Source organism: Apis mellifera, linkage group LG13 (genome assembly GCF_003254395.2).
Source record: "Apis mellifera strain DH4 linkage group LG13, Amel_HAv3.1, whole genome shotgun sequence".
NCBI lineage: Eukaryota > Metazoa > Arthropoda > Insecta > Hymenoptera > Apidae > Apis > Apis mellifera.
The window spans coordinates 8,974,340-8,996,181 of NC_037650.1; the positions used below are offsets into that span (position 1 = coordinate 8,974,340).

The window sequence follows — 21,842 nt, forward strand, 5'->3', positions numbered from 1 at the left end:
AAAAAATCTTTGTTATTTCTAATTTTGACCTTTTGATAATAAGAATAATATTGATATGAAGATGTTACGAAATTTCAACGGAATTGGAATTTTTCAATTATTCAATTACAGTTTAAGCAAATCAATTTCAACTGAAGTTCTATAACTATTACGAACTATATAAACTTTGTATCGTTACTTGTTGGGTTATTAAGTCGTATGGGCAATAGTTAGATAGGTATGGGAACTTTGCGCAATAATTCCTCTGGTTATTCGAATTGTCGTGTTTCGAAAGTTGTCTCGATGAACAGAAGCACAATAATTTGCCCGCACGAATGACGCATGCATGTCTGTTAATATCTGTCTGTGCTTAATGCTTTGTAAATTTCAAAAAATGAGATAATTTTACAAAACAGATATCGATATTATAATAATTATTCCATATATCGTTGCATTTATTCTTTCTTTTAAAAAGAAGAAAATAATGAAGATTACTTCAATATGTTTAAGATAATAAAATTTCGATTCTAATCCACAGATTCTAATTCACGTGTGAATAATTCGGAATAAAAAGAGCATCGAAACACGTTCGCCCGATCGATCATGCATTTACAATTCCTGGCACAATAAATGTTATGTCATTGGGACGTAACCATGTTACGTTTCATCTCGTTCCACGGATGATGCGTGATGATTTCTTGGATCCCTTTTTCGACGATTATACTCGATCGCTTGAAACGAGAAAATCGAATCAGGATAGTTTTTGCAAAATATTTCTTGTTGAATAAAAAAAAAATTAACGATATTACAGATATTACAATAGTTCTCTGCAATATTGTTTAAAAAGTAAGCTTGAAAGTCTGTTCGAATCAGGATAGCTTTTGTAGACGAAAAATCGATGATATATTTATGAAAATTTTGAAATCGTTTTAAGTTTTAAGAAATATTCACAATAGGATCTATTGCAATTTTAAAAGAAATATTTAGGGATGTAAATATCTAGAATAAAGATGAAATGGAACTTTTGTTTTTCTTTTCTTCTTTTGATACACGCGCATTTCGTTGAGTTACAAATCGCGATATCATGTAATATTCATGATCGAAGGAAAATTGTTGGAAGTGTCTGAAATGGTTGAAGGCTATTCAAATAAATTCATTGCTAGGTAAGACGTTTAATATTGATGAGTTTCGAGCCGGTGTTACGGAGGGTGTTTCTGAAGGGTTGATCAGGGGGCTCGAGTATGCGTGTAGAACAATGTGGCGCGAAACGAATATTAACATTTTCCTCTTTATTTTATTCTTGGTGTCTCTGAGGAGAGGAGATATCTCCAAGAAGAAGGTATAAATGATGATAAAAGATAAAAATCTTTCTATATTATTAATAATGTAGTAGCAGTTTGAAAAAAAGAAATGACTTTAAGAATTTCATTCTATATATATATATATTTATATGTATTTTAAAATTATACACGTTTAATTTGAAGTTAATTTTATTTCACTAAAAATTATTATTTCCACCAAGTTATTTTCAATTTTATTAAATCTGATTAAATCAACCAATTAAAACGTGTACTCTTAATGTCGGTAATGAATTAATTACGAGAGCGTGACGAATGAAATATTTCGTTATAGGAAAGAAATGGGTTTTAATAACTCAGGCATATAATTTACCGATAAATTTCTCGTTAAAATGACGAGATGATTGTAAAACTGTTATTATTTCGATGCCCGTTTTCCACCTGTTATTACCATTGTACAATCAATGTAAAATTCATATCTGAATGAAACGATGTTTCGAAATTCGAAATGCAATCTCTGTGTATGTCTTTTATAAACTTTTTGTATCATTTTCCAAGAGAACATCCCAATTTCACTAAATCGTCGAAAACTTTGTTAATTAATAAGTAATTATAAAACTGTGTTTAAAATATGCAATGCAAATATTGGGTTTGTTCTACTATTGAAAATTTTTTTCTTAATTTTGTATACTTTCTTGATGTTTGAAAGATTTTTATCCGAACAGATGTCTTAATCTTTCTCTGTTTATCACAAATTATTATAATTCCATAAACTTCATCTGTACATATATCGATTTTATTCTCCTTTCAAAAATTTATCTTCAATTTGTGCAAAAGTTTTCGACTTTTAAAGTAAATTTCTTGGATTCTTTATATTTTTTTCGTTTATCATATACAAAAACTTCCATCAAACAGCTTCTTCATCCCTCTCATTGTTCCATTAACACCCTACAAATCAATTAAATCACGAACATCCTTTTATTCTTTACTCGTTTCCTCGAAACAAGAAACTTGTTTAAATTCCAAACAAAAGTGTCCCATTACCCATTCAGAGGATCGATATCGCGTCTTTTAACCATGAAAAAATCGAGCAATTCCCGTGGAAATATCAAGCACAGATTCGATATTGGGACAAAATCATTGTTCCAAATATATTACATAAATATATCACATAAACTTTTGTAAATATATATTACATAAATATATCACAAAACTTTCGTAAACATTTCTCAAATAATATTTTCAATCATACTGTTACACTTATAAATACGCATAATTCCCACGAAACAACAAGTTTCATCACGTTTAATCATGAAGAAACGATACAACCATTCCGTCTTCCAATGATCCCGTAACCTCGACATAGGCAGAACGATTTGCCAGAGAGAGAAAAATGGTGGATACACGTATATTTTTCTTCGAGGAGAACGCGTCGAACATTTGCGATCACGTCTATTCGAGTTATACCATCCTTCTCCCCCTCCCTCCCTTCCTTCCTCCCTCACAAGTTATGAATTTTTCCTTCCGAGCCTCGAACCTTCAAAATCATTCCACTTCCATCCCCCTCCCTCTCCCTTCGTGGCTGCAGTCTGGCGAAATGAAACGAGAAACATTCCTCCACGATCCCGAGAAACATTGCCCCCTCTCCTCCACCCCCTCTTCCGCCCTTTCTTCGCCGCGGAGGGAAGAGGAGAGCGCGATGCTCTCGAGGAACGTGACTCGATCGACGTCTCCTAGATTTGGAATTTTTATGCGTCGTTTCGTTTATTGGATCAGTTTGCTCGTTTACAGGGTTAAATTGGAAATTGGGATCCGGGGGTGGGTGGGAAGCAGGTTTCTTCTCAAGGATTATTGATCTCGTTATAGGGCTGTTAGAAAAGATTGTTGATTTTTGTTAATTGGAGTTATATTGGATTTATGGATGTATCGTTGGAAATTGTGAAATTATATTATGGGGGAGAGGGGAGGGGGGATACGTAAGGATTTTAGGATTTTCTTTAAGGATCTTCTGATGAAGTTTCGATGATTTGTGAATTAATCGTGAGAATCGAGGGAATATGTTTCTTCGAAGTGGATAAAGATGAAAAATGATTTGTAATTTCCTTTATTAAAAAAAGAGTCTTAACTTCGTTTCGCTTTCGTTCTTCTAGATTTTATGGACACGATAAGATCAAGGAGCTCTTTTAAAATCTATTCCCCCTTTTTTTTACGACCTGCATCGACGAGCAGTTTCTATTTCTTCTCTGAATCTTTCTTTTATGGCGCGTAAACGCGAGGAACAGCTTGTAAATTTATTACTCGAACGATTTCAACGGGAATGTAAACGTTCGATAGGCTGTTATATGGGATTTATTAATTCAGCTTTCAGCTCAGAGAAAGATATTCGAAAGATATTCGAATTTCTTTACAATTTTTTCGATTTCTAAGAAATTCCTACGAGGGTGAAATTTATCATTATATAAATTTAGAAAATTAAATAAAAATTTTACTATTTTATACGAAAAAGAAAAGATTTTTTGTAAAAATTAAAAATTTACTCTTTAACGAGAAGAATAGAATGTAAGAGCCTATACAATCCATCTGTAAGATCATGATAAATTTTTAATTTTTAAATTTAGAAAATTAAATAGAAAATTTTATTATTTTATACGAAAAAGAAAGACTTTTCGTAAAAATTAAAAGTTTATTCTTTAACGAGAAGAATAGAATGTAAGAGACTATACAATCCATCTGTAAGATCGTAATAAATTTTTAATTTTTAAAAAATTTTTAGTAGGAAAAGAAGAAATAAAAAGTTTAAAAAAAAAAAGAATTATTTAGATGTATTAAACTCAGTGAGATATCTCGTCAGTAGATTTAGAAGGGGTTAATCCAGCTCCAAATCCGCTTCTATCGTATCGTAATTTCAAGTTTCTCGAGACTTTACCCGTTTCTTGAAGCGAGTAAACTGAAAAATAAGCTGTTTTCCTCGAGACAGCCAATGATTAGAAACTTTTTACGGAAACACCGGTGTATTCTCAACGCGAGTGGGCGTTCCAGCCAACAAAACGAATTAAGTTTCGCGAGGAAGGACGAGAAGGCGAACAATCCTTGGAAAGGAGAAGAAATCGCCAATGCAAATTTCCTCCTCGGGCCAGTTGAGACGACCAGTCTTTCTCTCCTTTGTTTACCATAGTAATTCCTCTTTTCTTCTCTGTGGTTATTTCTTATTTCTTGCTCTAATTTTCAGAATTTTCTAAGTTTATTATATATTCATAATATTCATAATATTGGCCACAGAGATTAATGATTTCTCCATGTTTTAATATCATCTTCTTTTTTTTCATTTGATCATTTTTCGAAGTACATTGCTTTCGTTGTATATATAATAATTTTCGAGATTTTTAATTGGTGATAATTAATTTTATTAATTAATTATCTCGCTATTTATAGAGATAATCATGAGAATCATGTTAGTATGAGTCTAATCTAGAAAATGGATCCATGTTATTTTAAATTATTTAATATAAGTTCAGTTTTATTTCAATATTATATGAATATTGAAATTAAACTGAAATGGAAAATATAAAAAGATAGAAAGGAAGTTATTCTTTCATCAAATATTCATAATTTCATTAAATACCGTGTGATTTCCACACTTTTACACTCCACACTTGATAACAAATTAAGCATCTTATGAAACTAAATCCATCTAAATCTGCCATTCGAACATCCATGCAATATAAAATATCTAAATAATAATCTCAACACTAAGATAGTTAAAACAGAGAAAAGATAGGGTGTCTGATGACGTGATTAACGACGTTTTGAAACGTCGCCTATGCGTGTGCCTGATATGATACTAGACCCTCCCATTAATCATTTATGTTCCCTGAAAGCTAGTTTAAAATAGAAATTTTCATTAGCAACCCTTTCCTCGTAAGTGTTCCTCAGTCTTCCCTCCCCCCTCCACGGCTTGCGTTCCCTCGATTTTTTGCTACCCAAAATTCGTAGATTCCTTGAACATCTACATGCTCTTATCTTTTGTTCCGGTTCACTCGTTTTAAATCGATGGCTTGGCCGATCTGCCACCCGTCTTCTTACGTTCCCTTGATCGAGCATTAATCAACCAGCGTTTTCGAGGCTTTATCTTTTTCCCAGCGATGTACGTCATCATTCATTCGCGCCTCACCTGCATTATAATTTTTCAACTTTACCGTCAATTTATGACCAGAACTCGAACGAAGAGGGAATAACAACGTTCGATGCACTCTTATCTTGTCTCGCGATTTTCGAGATCGATCGAAAAAAAAAAAAAGAAAGAAAAAGGAAAAGAAGATACGTACGATTTTTTTGGATAAAATAATCTATTCTGTATTTCTGTACATTGTGGTTGAATATATTTAATTTATATATATTATAAATAGATGAAACAGTTAATCATTAACTGTCATATTTTATCTAATATCACGTCAAAATATTACGGATAGAATAAATTCTATTAATAATATAGAAATCCTTAAAATACTTCATCTGGATATAGAATTCTAGCACGATGAAACCCGAATAAATTAATTATTTCTGTTCCCGAAATTCCCGAAATTATTATAAAATCATTTCGAATTTCTCCCTTAAATTATATACACGTGTAATAATTATCGAATTAACAGAAAATATTATTAAAATATAAATTACAATATAAAATATAAAATACTTAATACTTTCAATCATTGTCGCGAAAATTCGCGAATAAAAACAGCTAGTAATAAAAAATACAATTCCTTTAACCACCACATTTCTTCAAATTTAATTGCTCAATAATAAGATATCCTTCTCATCAGTTAACCGAAAGGGAAAGCATCTTTGCGTTGTTGATCCTCGATATCGGTTTATATCGTCGAAAAATTGTCGCGGAAATTCGCGAATAAAAAGAGCTAGTAATAAAAAATACAATTCTTTTAACCACTACATTTCTTCAAATTTAATTGCGCAATAATAAGATATCCTTCTCATCAGTTAACCGAAAGCGAAAGCATCGAAACCTTTGCGTTGTTGATCTTCGATATTGAAGAATTGTCGCGAAAATTCACGATTAAATAGAGCTAATAATAAAAAATACAATTCGTTTAATCACGCCAAAATTTCTTCAAATTTAATTGCCCAATAATATGATATTTTTCTCATCAATTAATCGAAAGCGAAAGCATCGAAACCTTTGCGTTGTTGATCCTCGATATCGGTTTATATCGTCAAAGAATTGTCGCGAAAATTCACGAATAAAAAGAGCTAATAATAAAAAATACAATTTGTTTAATCACCACGCCAAAATTTTTTCAAATTTAATTGCCCAATAATAAGATATTCTTCTCATCAGTTAACCGAAAGCGAAAGCATCGAAATCTTTGCGTTGTTGATCCTCGATATCGGTTTATATCGTCGAAGAATTATCGCGAAAATTCACGATTAAATAGAACTAATAATAAAAAATACAATTCGTTTAACCACCACGCCAAAATTTCTTCAAATTTAATTGCCCAATAATAAGATATCCTTCTCATCAGTTAACCGAAAGCGAAAGCATCGAAACCTTTGCGTTGTTGATCCTCGATATCGGTTTATATCGAAGAATTTATATCGAAAATTCACGATTAAATAGAACTAATAATAAAAAATACAATTCGTTTAATTACCACGCTAAAATTTTTTCAAATTTAATTGCCCAATAATAAGATATCTTTCTCTTCAGTTAATCAAAAGCGAAAGCATCGAAACCTTTGCGTTGTTGATCCTCGATATCGGTTTATATCGTCGAAAAATTGTCGCGAAAATTCACGATTAAATAGAGCTAATAATAAAAAATACAATTCGTTCAATCACCACGCCAAAATTTCTTGAAATTTAATTGCCCAATAATAAGATATCCTTCTCATCAGTTAACCGAAAGGGAAAGCATCTTTGCGTTGTTGATCCTCGATATCGGTTTATATCGTCGAAGAATTATCGCGAAAATTCACGATTAAATAGAGCTAATAATAAAAAATACAATTTGTTTAATCACGCCAAAATTTCTTCAAATTTAATTGCCCAATAATAATATATCTTTCTCATCAGTTAACCGAAAGCGAAAGCATCGAAACCTTTGCGTTGTTGATCCTCAATATCGATTTATATTGTCGAAGAATTGTCGCGAAAATTCACGATTAAATAGAGCTAATAATAAAAAATACAATTCCTTTAATCACCACATTTCTTCAAATTTAATTGCCCAATAATAAGATATCCTTCTCATCAGTTAACCGAAAGCGAAAGCATCGAAATCTTTGCGTTGTTGATCCTCGATATCGGTTTATATCGTCGAAGATTGCGGGGGTACAATAACGGTTGGCACAGCGTCGTCATACGTACGTCAGAAACGGGGGGAGAGAGACAATGAAGAGGCGTAACGGGACGTCGACGATGCTTGCGACCGCCGCTTAGCACGGACAATGAAGTTTATGCGGCGCCGAGTGCCGTTATCTTATGACGACGCGGTGGATTAAGTTTCAAGCACCAGCGGAGCTTCCACTTCTCGCCTGCTTATGGCGAATGCTCAGAAGCGTATTCGTATCCGGAGTAATTCTCACCGTCCCCTCCCTCTTCTCTCTCTCTCTTCCCTCCCCCTTCGTGGATATCGTCGCGACGATAAGAGATGGTGTAACCGCGGTTTGAGCTTCCGCCGCGGTTTTAATTTGAATTTTATGCCGTGCTTAACCCTTAGGGCGACAAAGGGGATAACTTTGTGGATCCTCACAATTGAATATTTCGCGGGAACTATTTTTTTTTTTTTTTTATGGAGATTTGGTTGGAGATTGGTTCAAATTATTTTAGCAATAGACAATTATTGTTCGTGTTGGTTTCAGTACAGGTTCACAGGGAAAGTGATTCTTTTGTTTGGATTTGTATGAAATTCGAGTGTCGATATATTTTTGCTGAGTGTAAAAATGGCCAAATTAAATAAATTTAAATCGTTGAAGATCTGCAAGCAATCATACAGTTAAAAAGAATTAAATTTGGATTTTTCTCGCAATGATGAAACGTAACTTTTATGTAAGGGAATGTATAAATAAATGAATATGTAAATCTATAAGCTGAGAAGTAAATAAAAAATAAATAAAAATACAATTTAAATTAATAAACAGGAGAAATAAATGGCAATATAAATTAATAAGTAAAAATATAAATCACTAAAAATATAAATAAATATAAATAAAAATGAATAAATAAATAAATATATAAAAATATAAATGAAAAATTTAATAAAATTAAATATAAATAAATGATAGTATAAGTTAATAAATAAATGAGATAAATAAATATATAAATGGAAATGTAAATTAAAAAATTAATAAGTGAAAAATAAAAATTTTAATTAATAAATAAATAAGTATAATATTAAATAATAAATAAATAAAAGTATAAATTAATAAATGAATAAATAAATAAATGTGTGAATAATTAAACAAATAAATAAAATAAAAAATAAAATGAATAAATAATATGTAATATATATATCAATAATATTGTTAATAAATTTATTTTATTAACAAAAAATTACATTGAAAATTTTTCGTTATGTTATAAAAATTTATTTAAAGTGTTATAATTTCGATCTATCCATTAGGAAAGTTCGATAAGAACTGATCTCCTTCGCGCGACTTATATCGTATTTATAGAAAGCGAGAGTTACGAAAATCGACGAATATATACGTTCTCTACCGATTCCATTAAAATCAATTTTTCGAGTATAAATATCAATAATTTATTAATTTTTAGATTTTTACTATTAATTTATGAGTATAACAATTTTTTATAATATTATATTTAGTAATTAACATATATTTTTACGAATTTAAATCAAATTTACAGTATTATAATATTACTTTTCGATTTACAGCTATATTAAAACGTTCTAATTTTTATTTTTCGTAAAAATTAATTATGACGTAATCATAAATGGACTCTTAGTGACTAATTTTTAAATTCTTATTGTTAAATTATGGATCGTACAATTGACGTTTTTTGATTAAATCGAAATTGATTTCTCGAATATAGTGATCTTATATTTTTTAGAATTGTATTTAATATTTTAACATTGGTATATTGATCCATGTAATCCATGTAAATTCTACATGGATTAAGAAAGCTTGAGGATATTTACTAGGAAGCCAACTTTCTATTAAAATCATTATCATTGAATGTAGACATGAAATCTGAATTTAAAAATTATTGTAAAAGGAAATTTGATTATATTGAGATATTATTTGATCGAAGTTAAACTTACTGCTGATTTTATCCATTCAATCTAATTATAAAATTCAAATACATTTCAATTTAATTCTACTCTTTTATAACGCTACTAAAATAAAACAAAATCATTTTTTAAAATACTTTTCCTTTATCTTTCTTCTCTCTTTTTTTTTAACTGTTTTACAATATTTTCTCTCTATAGAGAGAACGCCCCAACTTAGAAAACAATTATCATACTTTTCTCAAACAGTTTCCATTATTATTTTCTATTTCCTGATTTCTATTTTCTCTCTTACAAACTCCTTTCTAATCGTTTTAATCATTTCTGAGAATCGTATTCTTAATCAACATTTAAATTAACATCTTAAAACATCTTCCTCATCTAAAAATATCATCCTCTTGAGAAGAAAAATAATTACTCGCCATTCAAAAACAATCTTGTCTTCCCCTTTGTCTTCGCATCTCACTTATCCTATTCCCTTTCAAACTTCAAATCTCGAAGAATCGAAGAATATATATCTCCTCACTGCACGCGCTCGCAAAGTGCATGGGTGCAGCTTGACTCGATTCACCGGGACGGGCGTATAAAAAGTTGTTGTTGGACTTTAATGGCTCGGTAAAGATTACGAGAGGGTAAAGACGATGATGAGAGTGGCAAAGGACAGAATGCCGTTATTCTGCTGTGCGTCGATACCACGGTTGTTCGCCTGCTACGCCACCAGAGGACCAAGTTTTCGCTGAATTATACATGATCCCTGGTTCCTTAGTCGGCCATGATAACCGCCGATCAAACCAACCACCCTCTTCTCTCCCCTCCTCTACCCTTCTCCCTCCCTCCATGCTTTATTAATAACGACACTCTCGTTTCGAAACCTGTATCTTATCGGTACTCCGTCATTTCGACGGAACCACGCTTGTGTATATCGCTTCGTTAAACGGTTTACTGGATCTCTCGTAAAAAAAAAAAAGGGAAAAGAAGAAAGGTTAGGTTCGTTTCGTGCCGCCATTCGCGTGTTTATAAACGATTTCTCGGGAATCGAGCAACGATGAACAAGCCTGTGTAAAATATTTTTTTTTTTAAGAGAACTCTGTTTATAGAGAATTCTGGTGGATGATATGGTTTTAATTATTAACTTTTTTTTCTTTTCTTTTTAGTGGTGTTGTTGATGGATAGAATGGACTTGGAGTTGGAGAGAGAGAGAGAGAGTTCTCGTGGTTAAAGATCGTGCTACATTGAGGTTAGGTACGCTTAGTTAGAGTATTAATATATGGAATTTTAAACGAGTAATAAATTTGCCAGAAACATATGTATATCTTTATTGAAAAGAATTACTATATTATAACGAGGCTGGGAACATCATTTTTAGATATGGATCGAGTTTTAACAAGAAAATTGGAGGATCAAACGTTGAGTAAATTGATCGCGAAGAAATTCTTTCTTTCTATGGCATTATGGGGGGGAGGGAGGGTTAACGTAATCATCGTGTAAACTGAAAATTTAAACATTAATTGCATGACAGAGGAAAGGGGGGATCTTTAACGGGAGCTGAATTTTCATCTCTGTTCCGGCAAGCAGGAAGAAACTCTTTGCAACACGGGTTAAAAGCCTTCCTTTGACCGTGAATGCACTTTGCACCATAAGAATTAAAGTCGAGAACGCGCTATGTCTGAAGCAACGATATAACGAGTGAATGTTCCTTGTTCCTTCCGGATGATCGTTTATTTAAAAAAAAAAAAAAAAAAAGAAAAAAAGTGGAAATCGAGGACAAATCGATTTTTCTATCTTAAGCGTTTGTTATTATTAACGCGATTAAAGTAGGGAAGTATTTATTTTTAAAGAGAAAATTATAATAATGATACTTATAATTATGTTCAAAATTAATATTTAGATCGTATTCAGATTGGATTTTAAATTTAATTTCTTAGAAAGTTAAAATTTTTAATTAAATATTATAATTGGATTAAGAGAGAGAGAGAGAGAGAGAGAGAGAGAGAGAGAGAGAGAGAGAGAGATTTAATAATTTAAATCTTTTTCAATTATTCATTTCTAATATAATATGTCATCATTGAATGATACAGTGATATTATTTAATGGAGTGGAAACGAGACACAATAAATTTTTTCTCAAATTTTGATTTTTATTAATAAAAATATGGAATAAAATCTCTTCATCTTTTCTCATTTATTATCTGATCTTTTTAATTGCACGTTTTCAAGTAGTCGATAGAGAATTAAAGTGCAAAAAACGGTGGTCGATTAAAAAATAGAGTTGCCACAGGTCACCAGCTGGATTTACAATCGGGATTAACCTAATGGGTTAATCGTGTAAACGTAGATTCGAGGTACGAGGGAGAAAGATCGACGACGGATCGAACGTATCGTGTTCTAGTAGACTCGTGCGTATATCGTGCACTGAAAGCGATAAAAGATCGTTTTCAAGTTTGATGAAGGAGCTATTTGAATAAAATCACATATTTAACTTTAACTGAAATCGTATTAAAGGTAAAGAAAATCAGATATTTAATTGATTTAATTGGCGAGCGAGTATTTATATTATATTTGTAACTATTTTTTCAAAATAAAGTAATAATCAACTAATAACAAAAAAAAAATAAAATAATATTTAATTTAAAAAATTTAAAAGAAATAAAATTTAATAAAATAACAAGGAAATTTAATATTATATAAATGAATAAATAAATAAATCAAAATGTAAATGAATAAATGAGAACAAAAGTTAATCAACAAATCAGCGAGTAATTAAATGAATTAATAAATAAATAATTAAAGGAATAAATGAATATATAAAAAATAATCAAATATATAAAACAATAAAATAATAAATTAAAAATAAATAATGTATAATCCTATAATACGAACAGAAAAATCATTATAAACTAGCCATTAATTGAGAATAATTACGATTACGCAAAATAAAATACATGTTAAATAAAATAAAATAATTATTTGTGAGTAAATAAAAAAATAATAACTTTATGAACGAAAGAGAAATTTTTCAATAGGTAAATGATGAATTTTTTAAATGATGAAGATATATTTTTTTTATGTCAAAGATTTAACTTTTATTCCCTCCATTACCGTAAGAATAATAAATTCTATCAATAATAATAAATAACTGCATCAATTACGCGTTTAATCATCATCATCGTGTATACACAATTGTGTGTATCATACTCACAATTACTCAACCTTCCTTTACATAAATATAATCGCATTCCCAGCCGGTACAAACCTATCTCAACCATTACCTATCTCTCATGCAGTTGCAAAATACACAAGCAAGAATTCTTATGTTCATTGACATTTACGTTTAATCGCCATTCGTGGCAATTTTTCTAATCGCTGGTTAAGAAACAATCATAAATCGATGATGATGAAGAAGAAACTAGTTAAACATTTCCATTATTAGCATCGTTATCTTCGCATCTCCCTCTCTATCTCCTCTTCTTCTAATCCTCTTTCACGATATATAAAATTATACATTTTTCCAATCGTTAAAGACGCGATCATAAATCGAAGAAGAGGAAGACATTTTAAACGTCGTTATTCTCGAGCTTTTATTCCTTTTTTTTTTTTCCCTCCTCCTTTTTTTTTTTCCTTTACTGTAAAATTACACGTTGGTCCATTTACAAGCAGTGGTAACGTTGTGAAAGAGCAAACGAACGGATCTCTTAATCAAACTCGAGCGCAAATTGCCCACTCTTGACGTTCATTCCAACCGCATTATTAAACGAGCCTGTTTGGATATTTGTACGCAAAAAAAAAAAAAAAAAAGAAGAAAAAAAAGAAAAAGGGGAGAAAAAACCGATTCGTTTGATGGCAATGCTATTTCCGTATATAAGTAGGCGGTTTAAAACGCGTGCGTTTGTCGCCGTTCGAAATTGAAAATCGGCAAATTAAACTAGATTCACAGTAGAGAAGGCAGAATTCGATTGCACGTTTTGATTGACGCTCAAAAAATTTCGCTTAAAATATTTCGGATTTCTGTTTCGAAATAAAATCGTATTACCGATTTCATTTCCATCGAATCCTCTATAAAACAAGAGTTATGATATTTTATTTCGTTTCAGTGAAAGTTATTTCTCGTTTTTTTCTTTTTTCTTTTTTTTTTTGATGAAATTTTACAAAGCAGCAAAAATTTTTTTGATATAATCTCTGCTTTCTTTTTTAATTTAAATTTTTTAACGCTTTTCGAGAAAATTCAGAATGTTCCATAATACTATTGATTTAATGTTCAACATATAATTTTCCATTATATCCTTTTTATATATTTTATATATTTTTTTATTAAATGTTAAATTATACATCAATAATATTAGTAAATTAATTTTTTTACAAAAGAATAATAATTAATAAGTTTAATTTACAATAAATTATAATATAATTATTTGATTTTTCCATTTTCTTTTTAAAAAATTTAACTGACGATTGAAATAAGAAATGTATGAAAAATTAATATTAAAATTTTATAAAATAATTTCTCATAAAATGTAATAAATAACCAATCGGCCACGTATTTTTACGATCAATCGTAATAAAATTTTCGAAAACAAAATCTGAAATCCATCTCGAACATTTTATTCAAAGAGATACCGCAATCAACATAGAAAATCAATCTCCCCTGTTCCCATAAACGTGTTTCATCGCGGATATCCATCAAAATCTCGCCAATATTTCTCCCCAGCGGAGGAGGAGATCCGTCAAATATCGAAATCAAAACTCACCCCTTTTCAATCGCGAAAAATATCCCTTTTCCATCCTCGAGGAGAAGTCATACGAAAGATTTCTCTATCGAGCAAAGCGGCAATGAACTCGCAAATAGCATTAGCGAAATCGCTTGGAAAGAGGGTGAAAAGAGATTTTCCCTCTATCGATTTCGTTCGAGATTTCGTTCAAGGCAAGCAAATTCGAATTATTCGCTCTTACTCGATCTCTATTTTACTTGGTTTTGTTGTTTGTCAAATGTGTGATATATTTTATGACATCTTTTTAGAGGTTTTATTTTTTTTTTCAATAAAAATGAATCGTCTCCGTTTCAATCTTGAAGATTTTGATTTCATGATAAATAATGCGTTATTTGATTTGGCGATGAATTTTTAATTGACTATATGATGGATGGAGTAAAAGTGGTATGGATTTAATTGATCGAGTAAATTGATGGATGGAGTAAATTGATTGACCAACAAGACTGAATTTTAGATAACCTTATTAATAAGTGGTAAACGTTGTTTAAATTATATCGATGCATTTATGATATATAATTGTATGTAAATACACAATTAAAAATATATCTTTCTTAGTAATAAATAATGAATTTACTTTGTTAAATTTCCAACATGTTAACAATCTTTCAAAAACGTGTAATTTATTCGCAGTTTCTCATTTTTTAAATCAACCAAGAAACGTACTCGTAGATTTTCAATTTTAAAAATTCAAATACGAGTGATAAATTTAAAATTTCTTCTGTAACCATTTTCATTGTTCGCGAAATTTCTAAACATTACACCTCTTCGATTACTCCTCGAATTTTTCAATCCAAACGATCCATCTTACATGGATCCTTAAATGGACGCACGAACGTTATACGGGAAAAAACAGGACCTTGCACCGTTACCACGAAACCGGTTTGGCCGGGTCGGGGCATCACTGTTAATCGGTTTGATTTGCAGCGACGAATGCGCCACAGCGACAAATTGCTAGGATCAGGTTCGAGCGCCACCACGCGATGGTTCGCGAAATCCGCTTTGGAATGAGCGCGAGGGCCGAAAGAGAATTGCATCACGTTGAAAGGAAGAGTGAGAGGCAAAAAAAAAACCCATAGTGGACATAGGCCAGAGGAGAAAAATCGACCAACAACGGACGATAGGTGTCGATGGCGCGGAATCGACTCATTTTTGACCAGCTATTTTTCCTCTTCCTTTTTCCATTTTACCACTGTCTTTTTTCTCTCGTCTTTTTTGGAGAGGATTTTTTGTTTGTTAGGATTGGAACGATGGTAGGTGGGATATTTTCTACGTGTTCGTGATTGGGATGGCAGTTATCGTGGATACTATAGATTTGAAGAGAATTGGTTTTTTTTTTTTTTTTTTTTTTTTGGCTAAATGAAAAAAACGTTTTCGGCTCGAAGAGGAAAATTTGTCATTAGGAAGAAGAATAGGTTTTGAATACAAGAAATATCAATATTTTAATTTTTACTTTAGATCTATTAGAGAAAATTATGAAAACATTTTTTCTAATATTTTATAATAGAAAAAAGTAGTTATCATTCAAGTTTTTGATCCAACAATGATATTTATTATGATAATATTTTATTTTTTGTTCTTTTTAAAATTAAGATAATGCAACAATGGAAACATCACATTGTATTCATTTATTTCGTTGTTACTATTAAAATGATATTTTTTTTTCAAAAAAAGAGAGAACTTAACGTTAAAACTCGACCTCAAATATATAAATTATGAATTCTACGAAAGAGAAAATTTTTAACCGAGTTGTAAAAAGAAAGAAAATTATCTTGTCAAGTAACTTTGAATAAAATTTTTTGATAGACAGTAAAAAAAATCAACATTTTTATCTATATTTTGCAAAGAAATTATAAATTAGATAGATTTGTGAAAATTTTAAAAATTATTAATTCTAAAAAAAGACAATCTTCCTTAATTATTATGTTTGATACTATCAACTACGGACTTCTTTAAAATTTCCAATATCAATTTCCTTTATCCCTCGTATCTCAATTTAATCATATACTCTTTACTCTTAAGAAAATAGAATTTTTCCATTAGAATGAGCAGATTCAACCTTACATCTCTCATCCATAATCATAATTCTATTCTAGATTTTCTATATTTAACAAACATTTCTAAAAGCGAAAGGATACCATTCCTTTACACGAATTAAAATCGTAACAGAAAATACTCTAATTCTACGTGGCTTATCTGGCACGGGCACAAAGCCTTATTGTTTTCCTTTGAAATTTCACTTACGTCTTCTTTACTTCTTTACTAAAAGGAACGGTCGGTAAAAAAGGACTATGCACCACGTATATGAGTAATTCAGATCCAACGAACGCTTGTAACGATTCCAAGAGTTGGGTGTAATAACCGTCACGTTTCTGTGTGTTCGCAACACAACACAATCGCGTTTTAAGAATCTCGTCGTTCCCCGAGGACCATTTCCTCGGCCGGTAACACAGGTTCATTCGCATTAACGAGCGCGCATATTGCTTACAGATGCATTAACGCGCCGGTGTTCTTCCGCGAATCTTTTCAGTTTTGTTCGTTTCCACTGTCGTTTTTAAAGCTCCCACTCCGTTCTTTCTTGGGATTCTTATCGTTTCTTTCGTCTGTGATTGTGCAAAGTGTCCGTGGATACTGTTGAAGGGAAGAAAGTTTGGGAATTGGGAGGAAGGGTAAGTTGGGAAATCGTGGATGTCTTGGAGAGTTCTCAGCTTTTTTTAACTTCTATTTATTTCTTTTCTGATCCACTTGGATTCGACGATGCGTTTGATTCTTTATCGCTACCTCGTGATGTTTTGTGAGATTTTTTTTTTATTACGAATCCAAGGATTCTGTTCTTTCTTATATTAAATATCATTTCCAATATATTATAATATTTAATCATTTTTCATAATACAAATATCTTTATTTATAATCGCATGCGCATATTAATTGAAAAATCTTAAATTAAAAAATTAAAATAATTTCTTGTTACAATTCATACAAACAATCGTAAACAAAATAAAAAAAAAAATAATAGAAATAGAGAAATAATAATAATCGCTCGTAAAGAAATCACTTGTTCTTTATGACATATAAATCTATTGTGATTTCTGATCCTTTTATCGTTTACACTTGCTTAAAATAATCAATCATTAAGAGATAACAAATTTATTTAATTTTCAAATAAAATTTCATTGCGTATTTTTATTTCAAACAAAGGATACTTAATCCTGGCGTAAAGTCTCAGAGAACACTGCATCAATCCTCGTAAAGAGCGGAATTTACATCGTCATTAATATCCAAGACACGTTGTAATTAGCATTTCTCATCATCTCGTCTCGCGGTGAACAAAAACGCGTGGATCCGTGTTCACGGTCTACCTTCACTTTCCAACTTATTCCTCCCCCCTTCCTATCAACCTAATTTACATAGTTCTCGCGTTACACTAACACGGTCGTCGATGCATCCCACCAGTGCTTAGAGCATTGGCAACACAACCCGGGAAAAGGTGTACCCTCGTTCTCGTTTCCGCCTTGTTGTTATGACGTCGAACGAAATGCGCCGGCTCGAATTCTAAAGGAATACGATAGTCGTTCCCCGATGCGATGCAACGATCGTTCCTTCCCTTTCGAAATGGTTGTAATGCCACTTTTATCGTCGAGTTACGATAATGTGAATTCGAGAGGATTTTAACAGTGAATTTCGAGGGCAAGAAAGTTTAATCGGATCGGTCAAATGCGGATGGAAATTTAAATTCTATTTTTTTTTTTCTTTTTTTTTTTTTTACGTGTCTTGGACTCTGCTGATTCACGATAAAAATTTGTTTAATTTATTTCTTTCAAATTTTTTTATTTGAAATTATTTATAGATTTTTTTAAAATTTTAGATTAATTATTTCATCAAATGTCTTTTATAATCGTGATGAAAAAACCTATTTTCTTTTATATTAAAGTAATTTCTAAATATCTTTCACGAGATTTTATAATCAATTGTTAAAAGTAATTGGAAATAATTGTCTTAAATTCACATATTCCATTTACTATAATAAATCATTCGTAGAGACAATATTTATTATCCTTCCTAAATTATACTACCATCTTTAAAAATATATTTTGCATCAATAAGACAAGATAAAATTTAATGACAATTATATCAGATTTCTCGTTGGAACACACAATTTTATCTGTCATTTAAATAAAACACGACAAATACGAATCCTTTAATTCATATCCCACAAATACACATAAAGAATCCAATCGAACCTCGTTCCAATCATCCCGAAAACCATCCAACAACCTTTATCTCGCGTTCAAAACACTGCCACCGCATCTACTATTCACCTCGCGACTACCATTCCCCTCCCCTCTTCCTCCTCTTCCTTCTTTCCTCCTCAAACCGATGGCTTCCTCCACCGTGAAATTATAAACGCGCTCGTGCGCGTGCATTTTATATACGGCGCGCCGCTCAAAACTGCCTTTATCCACCTCTCTCCCCTCCCCCCCCTCGAGAGAAGGACGCGCGTGGCAATTCTTCGTTACACGCGCGAAGAAATTGCGGGAACCGTGGAGCACTCCGTGAAATCAAGAAGGGCAGAGAGACGTAAGAGACAGAATTTCTGCTCTACCATAATTCCAACAGACGTTCACTCCTCTTCTTCCTTTTCCCCTTTCTCTTCGTTCAGTTGCTTTTGCACTGGTTGTTTTGCACTCTCCGCACAGCCTCCACTGGTAGAGGAGTTTCGGATTTTCACCGGTTTCGTGGTCCAACGACGTTTAATATCCGTACGCCGGATTCAAAAGCCTCTTTTCCGTGGTGGTGAGCAACAACCCCCCCCATTGTTCGGCCACGTCCCACGATCCAAAGTCGCTTTTCCATCTAGCGAGAGATTATTTATACGCTTAAAAATTAATCCCCTTCCTTCTTTCTCTCTCTCTCTTTCTCTTTTTCTCACTCTCTCTGTCTCTGTTTCTCTTTGAGTCGAGATCCAATTTTCGAGGTTTACGATCGTGCTTTTAGGGGATGTGGGTTACAAGAATTTTTTTTTCAGGGGATGAATTGGATTGTCTGAGTTTCTTCGGTAGAATCGAGAGGTGAACAGGATTCAGAGGTGTAAATTATTTATTTTCGTCACTTGGATTGAAAGATTGATTGATTCGTGACTCGGTGGATGAATTATTGATAATTGTTATTTATTGATCGAGATTCTTTTGAGATTCTTATGACAATCGTATATTTTTTATTAGGCAGAATATTAATTCAGGGATGATTAGCATTAGATCATAAAATATTGTAACGTAGAATTAAGAGATTATAGATATTATTGGTTTAATCTTTTATTATTATTATTATTTTTTGCTGTATAAAAACACAAACGCTTTTTACTTTCTTTTGTGGTGCTATTCATAGGAATTATAGGAATAGAGAAACAGTAGTGTTCGCGCGTGGTATGTGCGATCGCTATTCAAGATTAAGCGCACGGGATTGTACACAAGATTGCACGATATCGCTGTTTATTTCTTAAAAAAAAAAAAAGACCACATCGATAACACATATCTATGGTGATTTACGATCGTTTACAAATTTTAAAAAACGAGACACCGCTTTGTTTTTTATCTTCAAATCTAATTCAATATTCTTACCAACAATATTTATCTATCCATTTATCTATTCATTAATAGCTTAATTTCATTAATTCACGCAAATCTCGTAGAGATTAAGCTACAATTCTTTCTCTTCGCAATCGCTGCGAATATTGCATTAATAGAAAATATTGTTTTTCTTTTGCTGTTTCAGGATATACCGTATAATAATTAGTGCGAGAAGACAATAAATTTCCATTCGAACAAAAATCGATCGATCAGTGTGTGATCTTCGATGAAACCAGAGCTTGGTAAGATTCGATTTATCGAATGCAATAAAACTTCTTTTTCATCGCGTAACAAATAATCCATAAGTTTAACAAGTTTTACGCGAGTCAATCACTTTTCGAATTCACGAGTTTCAACGCCCGCATAATTTCTCTCCATCCCTCGGACAATCGCTCCATTAATTCGCGTAACCGGAATCTCCACTGTCCATCATCGAGCCGGTGTGTTCGTTCAACACCGGTTGAAGACAGAAGAATCGTCCTGGCATCAGCGTGGCCACGTTGAATGGCTTGATAACAAAACTCGTCTCGGACGAGGGATATTAATGCCCGCGCGAAGGACGGCTTTAATAAGTCCGCGACGTAATGAAAACCATTCATATAAAAGTTTCCTTCGCGAGGTGACGCTTTAATTGAACGCGGCCACGAAGAGCCAACCCACCCCGCCCCTCTTGGCCTTCCTCTTTCTTATGCCGAGCTGTAACAAGATGTCAGAGATTACCCTGCCTCGCTCTCCCTCCTCCTCGCCTCCTCCTCACTTTTTCCCTTTCTTCCAGAGAATCCATTCCTCTCTCTCTTCCCCTTTCTCTCCTCTTTTTTTTTCCCCCACCGTGCGCCAAACTCTGGCCGACTTTCATTAAAAATTTTCTGTTGGTCGAGCCGAGATGGAGTCGTTTCCTCTGCAGCGTTTCAATTGATATCGAGCCTACCATTCAATCGGGAACAAAGAGGAGCGAATCGGCGACGTGGAGGGAGAAGAGGAGGAGGAGGAAGAGGAGGAGGATCCTCCATCGGCGAAATCGGTTTTTTTTCTTTCTTCGAGGCAAGCCGGGGCTATTAAAGGATTCTGCCTCTCGGATTGGAGGTGTAAATGCGGGTTTGATGGGAAATTTCTGATGGCCGGGCAACGACAATGGGAATGTTGGAGCGTGGCTTGTTGGGATCGAGGATGGGAGAATAAATAGGGTGGATGGCCGATGGTGGTTTCTTTTGGATCAGTGTTTGGACCAATCTTCTTTTATTCGGGAGACTCTATTTTTTTCACGTTCAAACGATTCTCGCGTTATTTGTCTCTAAGATGTATAACTGGTATCCAGATATTCTGTTTTATTTATTTATATATGTAATTGCGTTTGTTTAATTTGAAAAGATTTTAGAAGAGCAGGATATATATTTGTATTTCGATAAATGGGATAATTTATTATTTCGAAAGATTGATATCGTGGTATTTAATTTTATTATGCTGAAAATGTAAAATGAGTTTTTATTCATTTTGATCTCTTTGTTCTCTCTCTGCTCGTCCTCGTTTTTCCTTCGTGTTTCCTTTTTTCGCTTCGTCTTTATCAACTTTTTATGCGTCTTCTCTGCACGCTTGTTTCCATAAAGAAGGTTTACCGATTCGTTACTCTTCCGTTTCTTCTCAGCATTTCTTCCCCCCCTTCCTTTTTTTTTTCTTCCTCTCAGCACATCTTTCTTCTTGAGTTCTTGCCTTTCTTCTCTGAAGAAATTTATGGACGAGATAAGTGGAGAGATCTTTGCGATATTTAATGTATTTACGCGAACGTAATAAATTCAAAAAGTTTGGGAACGAAATATTATTTTTACTTTTATTTACATTATCATATTATTCGTGAAATTTATACACTTTATTTAATGTGAAAAATATTGATCCCAATCACGATTAATTTAATT

At 32.3% G+C, this 21,842-nt stretch overlaps 1 protein-coding gene across 6 annotated transcripts in view; it reads left to right on the forward strand.

Moving 5' to 3' along the window:
* LOC410470 (putative polypeptide N-acetylgalactosaminyltransferase 9) overlaps positions 1-21,842 on the forward strand; it is a 322,421-nt gene that overhangs the window by 191,815 nt on the left and 108,764 nt on the right. For 4 of the 6 annotated variants that reach the window (XM_006565071.3, XM_006565066.3, XM_006565068.3 and 1 more), the window contains one exon: positions 20,078-20,174. The exons of the other annotated variants lie outside the window; for them this stretch is intronic. The gene's annotated coding sequence lies outside the window, so the exon portion shown is untranslated. The remainder of the gene's footprint in view (positions 1-20,077; positions 20,175-21,842) is intronic. 6 annotated transcript variants of the gene reach the window in all.